Below are 12334 nucleotides of genomic sequence, written 5' to 3'. Positions count from 1 at the left end.
GGCTGTCTCAGACCCCCCACATTGCGATGGTTAAAAGAAAATTATTTTTATTTGTTTTTGTATTGGGTAAAATTGGGTAAACACAACGATGGTTCGTTATGAACCTTTGGGTCATGTGACCCGAAGGCAGCACAAGGGTTAAGGGGCTGCAAAAGAGGGGGAAATGGCATCGTTCCCTTGAGTATCTGACAAGGCTAAACAGTTCCTGTACTACTGATAATTTTTTGCTTAGAAACTTTTAGTTTTGGTGTTGTTTTTCTTAGTTCAGTGTCTTTAAAGTCATTGAAGGTCGTCTTTGACGGGGAATGACAACAATCTATTTCAGTCAGAGCAAGAGATGAAATGGGTGATATCCCTCTCAACATCCCTCTCAGAAAGGAATACATAAACGGAGCGTTATTGTTAAAGCCTTTTATTCCACCCCCCATTCAGGACACAGTCGTGACTTTTACAATTCAGACAAGTGTTTAAAATGCTACGGAGACTTCCAGTCTGTATCCTACTGAGCATGGTTCATTTGGTTCTCTAATAAAGCCAGTCGGAGTAGCTGTGACTCAATGGGTTCCAGGAGTCGTGTTTAGGTGGAGGGAAAGAGGAAGATCCGCAGAGACAAAACACTAGAGCTCTGCACACACACGTACACATTCAACCCACTGTACAGGACGTCAAATGTTACTGGTGATTCTACCACTGAGAAGTAGTTCTGTTACGGGTGAAGCTACTGTGCTGCTTTCAGACAGGAGGGAGCATCAAATACTGATCATCTACCAGGTGATTCTACCTGTCAGCGCAGGGACTAATAAGCCCAGTGTGGATTCTAACAGGAAGGAAGTCGTTTCAGAGTTCAGACCGTCTTTTTGTCAGCATTTCAAATTCCCTGCTATACCTTTCTCCTTTTCCACCCTCCTCAATCCCTCTGTTCAGCAGTCTCTTCTCAGGTGTGGCTGTGTGTGTGTGTGTGTGCGTGTGTGTGTGTGTCTAGGTGTGTGTGTGTCTTTGTGTGTGTGTAGTCATGTGTCTGTTTCTTGTCACATCACTACCATTCACTGGAAGAATGAAACATAATTAATTTTGTTAAGAGCTACCTTGACTGGGTGTGCCTTCCTGCAGCCTCTCTCTCTCTTTCTCTTTCTTTCTTTCTTTCTCTCTCTCTCTCTCTCTCTCTCTCTCTCTCTCTCTCTCTCTCTCTCTCTCTCTCTCTCTCTCTTGATATATATATATATATATATCCCACCCTATCTCTATCTCTCTTTCTCTTCCCTCTTTGCATTCTGTACGGGGTACGGTTCAATGTCATATGTTAAAAGATGTAGTCACTCAAACACTGTACAAAACACATTCTTAGCAGGGTGGGGGGGCAATGGTAAATTAATCATTATTCAAATTGGAAGAATCAGGTTGTCATCACTGTGTAAATTGTGTGGGTGATTTTATCTGATAGCATAGTGCCAAAAGGTAAGGGAGAAAAAAGGGATTTAAAGAGAGAGAGAGAGAGAGAGAGAGAGAGAGAGAGAGACTAAAAAGGTAAGCAGAGTGAGCTCTATTGTTATTCTCCAACATTCAGTTCAAGAGTCATTTGTTTGAATTAAACAGCTCTCGACAGGAGAGGCTGCTATATCTGATTCTAATTATTTATCTGTGTAAAACACTTGTGCTCTTGTCCTCCTCTTCTGACCAACTGGTCACTGTGTGTGTGTATGTGTGTGTGTTTGTGAGTATGGGACATGGAAGAAGGGGGAACAGTTGTTCCAGCTGACCAGAGCTGACAGAAGGCTTAGCCTCTCCCAAGTAAGAGGTCGAAGTTCATCGTGTTACTTTTTCTTCAACACTTTTCTCACTCAGAGGCGTGACGCGGGGGGGGATGGGGATTGTCAGTCTCGACATTTGCCTGGTCTCTCCTCCCTCATTCCCTCCCCTCCCCACCTCTCTCTCTTGCTCTCGCTCCCTCTGCCTCTCTTCCCTCTTTTTGGAGATTAATCAGGATGGCATGTTTGGGAAATGAGCTGGCATTTCCCAATAATGAGAGCGGGAGGGGGAGGGGAGCTCCACCTAAACCCCCCCCCCCCCACCACCACCACCCCCACCACCCCACCCAAACCCCCACCCGCTGACAAAGATTGACATTTTCCATTACAAAGTAAAAATGTACATGTGTTCGTCCGTCAGGGCGCGGAGCGGAGGGGTTCTGGCACACGACGCCGGTCAGGTCATCAATCTTGCTGCTCGCCAGTCAGACGTGGCATTGCCGGGGAAAGAGGAGGTGTAAAGGGTGATTTATTAAAAGGAATGGCGCTGGAAGCCCCCGGTATGAGAGGGCCGGTAAATCCTGATCAAAAGTTGGATAAAAGCAATTTAATGCCATCAATCATGCAATGTTGGGGCAGGAAGGTAACAAGAGTTGGGGAAAAGGGGGATGCATCGTTCTGTGTGTGTGTGTGAGTTTGTGTGTGTGTTTGTGTGTGTGAACGTGGTGGTCTGTCACACACACTACTGACCAAAAAGGCTACCATAAACAGAGACCTTCCTTCATGTATTCATCAAGAGGTCAAATTTGAAGAAATGATATAGGCTACAGTACTAATTTGTAGATTTGAATAATCTTCGATTAGGATACATCCCATTGATACAGATAATTGTTTATGAACGGAAAACGTCGCACAACTTGAGTAGTATAACGTCACGTCTGTTGGGAACACATCGCAGCAATGCAGCAAACCTCCAAGTGCGTAACTTCTGACTCAATTCCAGCAACATGAACAAGCTAAAAAAGAACAGCGCTCATCTCGTCGTCAACAATCCATGTCGTCAACAATGGATTGAGGGGCATTGTGGCAAGAAATTAGAAAACAAACTTAGAATCAAAGCGTAAGCTGCCCATGAAGACACAAAGGAATGTTGCAGCATCAAACCTCTTTGACGGTGTGAATATTGCACTGTATGCGTCGAATAACATTTGAATACTGTAGTTAATACAAACTACAATGAAGGGTAACATACATGCATACTGCATATTGTAGAAAAGTGACAAGTGGCCCTGGCTCAAAACATAGGTGATGGGAAACTCCCAAAAATTGAATCCCCCAGTCTCTCTCCCAGACTTACATGCTGCAAAATGGGGGTCACAATGTTAAGTCTAATGAAAAAAAACATTGGAAGGATTTACTGAACTTATGTGTTTTCGTATCACAAGTTAAGACATTTGCCTGTGGCCTATTTCATCATTACAACCTGAGTGTATCCATCTGAGATTATGTTTTTTTGTTTTCAATTCTCATAATAATTTGGGGGGCAACATATTACTAACAGTTAGGTTCTGGACCATGAGCCGCCCAAATACTGTAGGATATGGAGCGTATAGGAAGAAGGAACAACAGCGGCCTTTAGAAAACTGTGTGTTAAATTTAGCTTTAGTTTTTCTCTCTGTGCGCCGAGATTTTATCATAATAAATAATAAATATCATAATATATTACATATATTATATATATGTAAAACCTAATATTATAGATAGGACATAGTATGTGCCCATCCATGCTGCCAAGTACAGCCTACCATTACCTTTACTGACAGTGGCAGACACAGATCCCAACAGCAAGACCAAGCCTTTAAAGGAAGGGATTTTCACAGGCTAATGCGGCACACTTTTCCAAAAATTCCATGATAGTGGCCTTGTTCCTGACAACATTCCAATAAACGAATTAACCCTACTCTTTTTTTCATTTTTTTAGCTCATTGGTTCAATCTCAAATGTAGCTACTTGGAATGTGGAAGTAAAATGGAGACTTTGAGAGTACAAAAATGATTTCAAGGACATGAAATAGAACGAGGACCATAGCAAGCATGGGACTATGTGAGCGGTGTCTGTGTTTGTAGTACACCGAGCACACTGAAACACAGTGGAAACAGAGGAGAGCGAGCCTCAACCCAAACCTGACCCTAACAGCACAGCACAGGCGATAATGTAACACAGCATTCCCACCGGAGTGCCACGGCAAACTGTCAAAGGGTTTTGAAAAACAAAACAGACAAGTGCACACTCCCGGGAGATGCCGGTCTAAAATAAAACGCTGACATGCTCTCCATCAACACACTCAAGTCCTTTCAGTGACCAGAGTCCGCTTCAGTGGAGGACTCAGGGGGAAGTCCTGTACGGTGGCCCAGTGTGCAAGAAAACGTCATGCAGTGCCCTCGAGGGTGCTCTACCTGTGGAGGAAACATGCATCTTATTTTGACTCAAACATAACAACAACATGAGTCATACTTATTATATTACATAAAGCTTTTTTTGCGAAAGAAATTGGTGTGCTCACATGTGCTATGGATGTCCCTGCCTAAGCTGATATCAAACCTACATCCCTGAACTGTACATATAGTGGGTTAAGCGAGCGAAGTTTGTATAGTGAATTGTATTGCACACTTCTTGTGTAAGCTTGGAAGGAAAATAAAAGTGATGAGTAGCTCTATCGAGGGGCCTGTGCCCCAATAGAGCTGTATGTCTAGCAACCCCCCTGTGCCCCACCATATGCAACAAAACAAAATGTCCCTGCCCCTCAGGTAAGGAGTCCACCACTGGTCCGCATGATTAAACTAACATGCGACTATCACAAAGCGTGGTGAATCTTTTTCTCCATAAATTCATTGACATTTTAATACAAGAGGTTGCTACAGTACTTTGGCTGTTACCTAAACAGCAACAATGGAGTTTTAAGTAACCCGAGGAGCAGCTGTTTGAAACAGAAGCCCTAAGCTGCAGTAGCCTGCACTACGTTCAGCTCGGCCCTCCAGAAGTGCAGCGTCAGAAGTTTTTAAGCGCCTTCTCACACTCGTTCAGCTTCACTGGCAGATGCACGGCTGACGGCTTAATTAGGATACTTAATAATTGTGTAATTTTCCAGAACACACAGCTGAACATTCCAGATGTGTTGTTTGCCATGACTGATGAGACAAGTTCTTTTTTTTTCTTTTTTACGACACACATAGGCTACATACCGAGAAGAAAAGTATGTATCCCTGCCTGCTCCCGGCCTGTGTGAGGCTGGGATGTGCCCTGCCTCTCTTTCTCTCTTTCTCTCTATATCTCTCCCCCTTCCCTCTCCCCCCCCCCCCTTTCTCTCTCTCTCTCCCACTCTCGCTCTCTCTCTGTCCCTCTCTCCCCTCCATCCTGGACGGATGTTTATCTGCAGCTTGTTCGAGCGCTTCTCTCCGCGGCAGATCTTTTAGGAGGAGGCGGTGCTTGGCCAATGCATCTTTTTATTGGACAAGCTAGACTGGCGAGGCCTTGAGGAGAGATTTAACTCTCCATACCAGACTATATATCACCTCCAGGGCTGCCGTCTTCTACCCTTTCCTCTCCTCTTCTCAACTCCCCCTCTTACCTTCCCCCTCTTCCTCGCCTCTCCTTTTCATCTCCCTCATTCCATTCCCACTGAGATGACAGTTGTTTGTCTGGTTAAACTGGCTTCGTTTCTGAGACAGAAGGGGATTATAGAAAGTCACGTTCTATAGAAGATCTGAAGACGTTTTCAGCATCTTCCAGAAAGTACAGGGAAAATGCAGGACTATAAGTTATTGCTCAGTGTAATGTCGAGGTATTGCGAAAAGATACAACAATATGAATAAAACTGGGAGGAAAAAAAGCTGTCTTCGTTTTTGACGGACTTTCAGATGGAGTTTGGTGTCTTGGTGGCTGTGTCTCTGGTGCAATGACCTGTAGACTTGACTTGACTGACTCTTTTGAGCCACTAGTTCAAACTTCCTTCACAACAAGACTGTGTGTTTTCAGACTACTGAAGCAATCCCACAAAATCCCTGTGGAGAAAGTTAGCCTTTTGTAGTCACCCCCACCATCACATCTCTCTCTCTCTCTCTCTCTCTCTCTCTCTCTCTATTTCCCTCTCTCAGTCTTAGTATCTCTCTCTCTACCATTGATCCCCTCTCCCCAGCCTCCTCTTACCATTCCTCCCCCTCTCCTCCCGCCCCCCCTCCCTTCCCTTTCATCTGTCCTCATCTCCCTATCGTTGCCACACTCTCCCCCCACCCCCACCCCCTCCTTCCACCCTTCTCCATCCTGTTCAATATTTCATGGTTCCTCTGACCTGGCTGATGGAGCAAGGACACACCCATCCAAAGAGGCAGGGGGTAGGAGGGGGCGAGGTGTGTCTGTCTGTGTGTGTGTGTGTGTGTGTGTGTGTGTGTTGTGGGGGGAGGTTGTCAGACAGAGTTTTTTCCAGACATCTCTAAGCTCCGTCTCCAGACATCACTTCTCTGACACCTGTCCCCGCTGTCGCTTGGCTTTCCCCTCCCTGGGTGTGCCGCTACCTGGCGCCCCACTGCCCACACACACTCACACACACAGGCAGACACACTCGGCATACTCATGCACATACACACAGGCCGTCACACACAGTCACATCACACAGATATACACACGCAAAGACAGACTCACACACACATATCACACAGATATAGACACACGCAGACGGGTGCGCACACACACGTCACACACATGCACACACAGACACACGCACATCACACACGCAAACAGCCACGAATGCACACACTCACAAATTCCACCTCGTACACCCACACACACACACACACACACACACAACAACAGTCACATGGACACACTGACACACACACGCCACACTGCCAAACACTGCCATGAATGACCAGAATGAGGAGGGGACAGGGGAGAAGAAAGTACCACAGAGTGATAGTTAGAAAGAGAGAGGGAGAAAAGGAGGATGGATTGTCAGTGGCACATGACTTGTCAACAAGTCATAGTTTTCTCTCCGGTCCAAGAGAAAGTGAAAACTGACGTGTTATGTCATAAGTACATGAGTCACGCACACAGCTTCCCGTTTGACTATGGAAAGTTTGGAGATCCCAAATGAATGCTCCATGTGAGCAGACCGCCAGAGAGGCTGTCTGTTAAATGTGCTGCCCCACCACCCACTCTCCTCCCCCTCCCCTCCCTCCTCCCTGCACTGCTGCCCTCATCTCCTCCTCTTCCTATCATCTCCCTCTCTCTCCTCTCTTCTCGTCTACCCTATGCTCCTCTCCTCCCCTGTCATCCTCTCTGCCCCCCCCCCTCCTGCTACTCTGTCAGGTAGCAGCCAGATAACCTTGCCCTGTCATTGCATTCTAAGAACAAATCTCCTCTTATCTCTCTCTTGTAGTGGCAGCAAATGCAATTTCCCCGCTCCCTCCCAGGAGCCCGCCTCTCATCCGGCAGAGCCAATCGGGGCTTTGATCTGACGGCCTTAAGAGGGACTTGAACTGTGTGGGTATGAACCCATTTGACAACATCTGTCTGCCGACTCGTCAGGGTTGGCTGGGCTCACTCCCGAGCCAGCTCCCAGCTCGCAGATCACTGGGACACATTAGCAACTGCTGCGCTGTGTGTGTGTTTGCCAGCGTGTCAAGAGTAGAAAGTCTATCAAAGAAGAATATATCTACATGCTTGTGTGTGCGCATGCTTGTGTGTAAGCGTGTGTTTCTCTTCCCCATATGGGTCCTCTTCCCAGAGAGAGAGAGAGAGAGAGAGAGAGAGAGAGAGAGAGAGAGAGAGAGAGAGAGAGAGAGAGAGAGAGAGAGAGAGAGAGAGAGAGAGAGAGAGAGAGAGAGAGAGAGAGAGAGAGAGAGAGAGAGAGAGAGAGAGAGAGAGAGAGAGAGAGAGAGAGAGAGAGAGAGAGAATAAAATGAGAAAGAGAGGGATGTTTCAGGTTGCATGCCCAGAGTCAGTGTTCTAATAATGCATAACCTGAAATGGAAATGGCCTGACTCATCATTTTCGAGGTTGTTCCAATTGCTTTTGGATTATTTGTGTCGTCTCGCATCCACGGTGCCCAGAGATAGAGAGCAGGGGGCTTATTAGAAGGATTTGGTGTCGGAGTAGATAGCACTGACTGGAAAAGGAAATAGGACCATGGCCTATGTGACATTTAGTGGAAAATACTAGAACAGGGGTCGGCAAGTAACTTGGGCCTCGGGCCAGTATTTTTCCTCGCCACAAAATGACGGGCCAGAGTCTGGATTACTGCCTATTTAGACGCTGCGATAGGTGCCCTTGCGATACGTGCACTCGCAACAACTAGGCCTATTAACCATGTGAATGAGCCCATTGGTGGTCTGTTTGAATAATTTCATTATTTTAACGAACTCAATCAACATGGTCGTCACTGTCATCCCAACGTGGTGGGTCGTCATCGTTGGTGCACATAAATACTGTCTCATCCAGTGAGAATAGGATTACTAGGACCTAGCAAAGGTTTTGATGTGAGGTGAAATCGGAACTTCACATTAATGCGAGCGCGCGAGCGAAAGGTTTTGCATTAATTTCGGTGCAAAATAGTTTTTAAGCTTTATGTAGCCTAACCTAAATAAACATTACGTTTGACTCATATTCTTATATTTTCCGGAAATTACAACCCAAATGTTTACCTGAAAGATTCAGGGCTTTTAAGAAAACATATTTTTCCCACCCTTGCAAGAACCTAGATTTATGAAGTGACAGATCTTTCTTTTTTTTAACTGGCTTTTTCAGTTCCTCCTGGGATCTTTTTCCCTTCCATTTTATTCTTTTTGCATCAGCTTAATCTAGCTAACTCCCTCCACAACAATAAATGATGGTTTAAGGGTTGTCTCCATAGCAACAACTTGGTACACATACTTGAGAAAGAGAGCATGCGCGACAACTGAAAACAGCACTTTTGAATGCACGGTCAGATCATGCGCTTAATTAGATTAAAACCTAATGTAGCCTATTAGCTTACTTATCAGTCACACAGTAACTTAACAAACTTAAGACATTGTTAAATTTTATCAGCAGAGTGGTGCTGCTGACGATGCGTATGAAGGAGGCTGACGACTTCTCTCATTATAGGACATTTATTTCAGAACAATGAAATGTGGCCATCTGCCAGTTGGGTTGATCGCGAACTAAATTTTTAAAGTAAAGACGTTACGCATAAAAATGTCCATGTACGGGAAGTCCATTAGATCACAATACAATACATGAACATTCATCACATTAATTATTGTGTGCTCTTGCGCCCTCTTGTGTCGCTAAGAGTAAATCATATTTACAGTCATGTAACCTGAGAACATAAAAAATAGGCTTACATTTTAACACCCCCACTTGTACTCAGGTTGGTAACACAAAAAACACCAAAACAAGTTAAACAAATGTGTACCTTTGGCTTACACATATTAGTCACCAAAAAGAGGACCTGCAAACTTTCCCAGTTTGAACTTGCTGACAGGCTTCGTCATCACATCAGCGACCATTTCATCAGTAGCACAATACATTAAATTCACCTTACCCTCATTCACAGTAGACCTAATAAAGTGATACCTAATGTCTATATGTTTACAACGCTTTCTATTTACAGGATTTCTGGCAAGAGCAATCGTCCCCTGATTGTCTTCGTGTATTACCATTTGTGTGTATTGGTAACCATCCATATTCTCCAGTAATTGTTCTAGGTAAAGGCATTCCTGAACAGTAGAAGCAAGTGCCATATACTCTGCTTCGCATGTGGAAAGTGCAACAGTAGGTTGCTTCTTAGACTTCCATGAAACAAGTGCACTGTTTTCACTAAGACTAACACAGTATCCCGAGGTACTGCGGCGATCACTGATATCAGTCGCCCAGTCTGCATCACTGTAGGCTTTTATACCAAGATTCTCAGTGCTTCTCCTAAAGGTTAAACCTTTGCCTGCTGTACCTTTAAGGTATCGCAGGACATGCTTCACAGTAACCCATTGCTCCTCTGTAGGCTCGGCTAGGTACTGTGACAGCCTGCTCACCACAAAACTCAGATCAGGCCTACTGCAGGTCGTCAGGTATATCAGACTGCCCACGGCCTCTCTGTACATCCTGATATCTGTCATTTTAACGGCATCATTACTGTATTCCAGCTTTTGCTCACAAGGAGTATCTCTCACCCTGCATTCTGACATGTTGAAACGCTGTAAAATTTTGTTAATGTACTTCTCTTGTGACATCTTAATGCATCCATCAGAAAAATCAAAATCAATACCAAGAAAATGTTTGAGTTGCCCCAAATCTTTCATCTTGAATTGCTCTGCAAGCATCCCTTTCACCCTTTTCAGTTTTCCTTCATCGCTTGCAGCAATGATCAAGTCATCGACCCACACAATTATGATTAATTTCCCTTCTTTAGACTCTTGGGAATAAACACAGTTGTCAGCTTGGTTTTGTGTGAAACCATTTTCAGTTAAGCAATCATGTAAAACCCTGTTCCAGTTTCTTCCAGACTGTTTGAGACCATAAAGCGATTTTTCTAGCCTATAGACTACACCCTCTTTTTCTTCATAGCCCTCTGGTGGATTGATGTAGATTTCGTGGTCGATGGGGGCGTGTAAGAACGCGGTTTTCACGTCCATTTGGTGGACCAGTAAATTTTCCTGCACTGCCTTCTGTATCACAATTCTAACACTGGTTAGATCTGCTGTAGGTGAAAACGTTTCCCCATAGTCTACCCCCATTTTCTGGCTGTAGCCCTTGGCGACAAATCGAGCCTTGTACTGGTCATTCCCATCTACACCAGACTTGATTGCGTAAACCCACCTACCCCCCACTGGTTTCTTGCCCACGGGTAGTGTTGTCGGGGTAAAGGTTTTATTCTCATTTAGAGACTGGATTTCCTCATTCATTGCTTTTCTCCATTCTTTTGAATTGTCTGACTGCATTGCTTCACCATAAGTTTGCGGAATGCCATAAACTGCTCTGCAGCAGTAGTCTACTGTGACATGCATCCCGTCACTATCACTGTCTTCTCTCACGAAGTCGTCTAGGTAATTAGGTGCCCTCCTTTCTCTAGTTGGATACCGCCTACTCTCAGGATCGACGCTTGTAACAGTTTCATTATGCTCAGTAGACTCATTTGCTGCCCTTGGACTATCGCAATGTGGACTTTTACCGGGTTCATTTTGCTCTAGAGCCTTTTCTGCACTCCTGTTGACCCCCTGCGTCCCCCTAGTCCTGACTCTGTGCCCCACACTGTCATCATTTAGATCTGGCTCATCTGTCTGTGTTTGTTTTTCTGCAGCTGTTTTGCTCACAAATTTCACCAGCCTGTGTTTTTGCACTTTGTTTGTATCTGGGTGGTACACCAAATACGCTGGGCTATTTTTATCGTACCCCACAAAACGCCCCTGATCACACCTGGAGTCAAGCTTTCCCTTTTCCTGCTTATAGTTGTAGCAAACAGACCCGAATCGTTGCATTCTGGACACATTGGGCTTTTTGTTTGTCAACATCTCGTAAGGAGTCAGCCCTGTGCGCTTGTTCAAGCATCTGTTGCGTACCGTTGCTGCTGTTTGTACTGCGTAGTGCCAAAGGTGTTTTGGTAACTCACTTTCAATTAGCATGCACCTGCCCATCTCGAAAAGAGTACGCCACCCACGTTCTGCTGTTCCATTTTGGTGTGGTGAGTACGGAGCTGTCGTCTCATGCCTAATTTTGCTTTTCCTCAGCAGCGCCTGGAACTCACCACCTGTGAACTCAGTTCCATTATCAGATCGCACACACTTCACCTTCCCATAAGGGGATACATCTGCAAGGAATTTTTCAGTTGACTGCACTGCGTCACTCTTTTTCTTTAGAAAGTAAACAAATACTGCATTTGAGTAGTCATCGGTGAAAGACTGTGCATATTTGTACCCATCTAATGACTCAGTGGCTATTGGACCTGCAAGATCTGTGTGTATCATTTCTAAAGGAGCCTTTGCTCTGGCATCGGGGTTCCTATTTCTAGTTTGTGTAAACTTCCCTTGAATACACACCTCACACTCTTGCTCAGGCTTGCTCATTTTTCCCTTGATCTGCATACCATCAACAACATCATGTAACCTAAGCACATCATCATAATTACAGTGGCCTAGTATCTCATGCCATGCTTGGATGTCGTGGGTTGCATTACACTTATCATCAGTTGACTCAATCTCAGTGTGCAGGTAGTACAACCTGCCACACACATGAATGTCAAACCTGGTACCATATCTGGTTATCAAGACATCATTGTCTTCTTTGAAGACGACTGTGGACCCATTCGTGGTTGCTGCCTTCACCGAGAAAATGTTCTGCGGGTACGACGGCACATACAGAGCGTCCAACAGTTTTGCATTGCACCGCCGTCCACTGCTGTCGATGAGGGTAACCACTGCCGTGCCTCTCCGCTGAGCGACGCCGCTGCATCTGGTCCCATCAGCCAACTCGACGCTGTGAGTCTCCGGCCTGAAGGTGCTGTCGAAACTTGTGAACAAGGCGATGTCGTTGATGATATGGGATGTGGCCCCGGTGTCCAC

Source organism: Osmerus eperlanus, chromosome 8, assembly GCF_963692335.1.
Source record: "Osmerus eperlanus chromosome 8, fOsmEpe2.1, whole genome shotgun sequence".
NCBI classification, from domain to species: Eukaryota; Metazoa; Chordata; class Actinopteri; order Osmeriformes; family Osmeridae; genus Osmerus; species Osmerus eperlanus.
Note: the sequence above shows the minus strand (reverse complement) of the source record.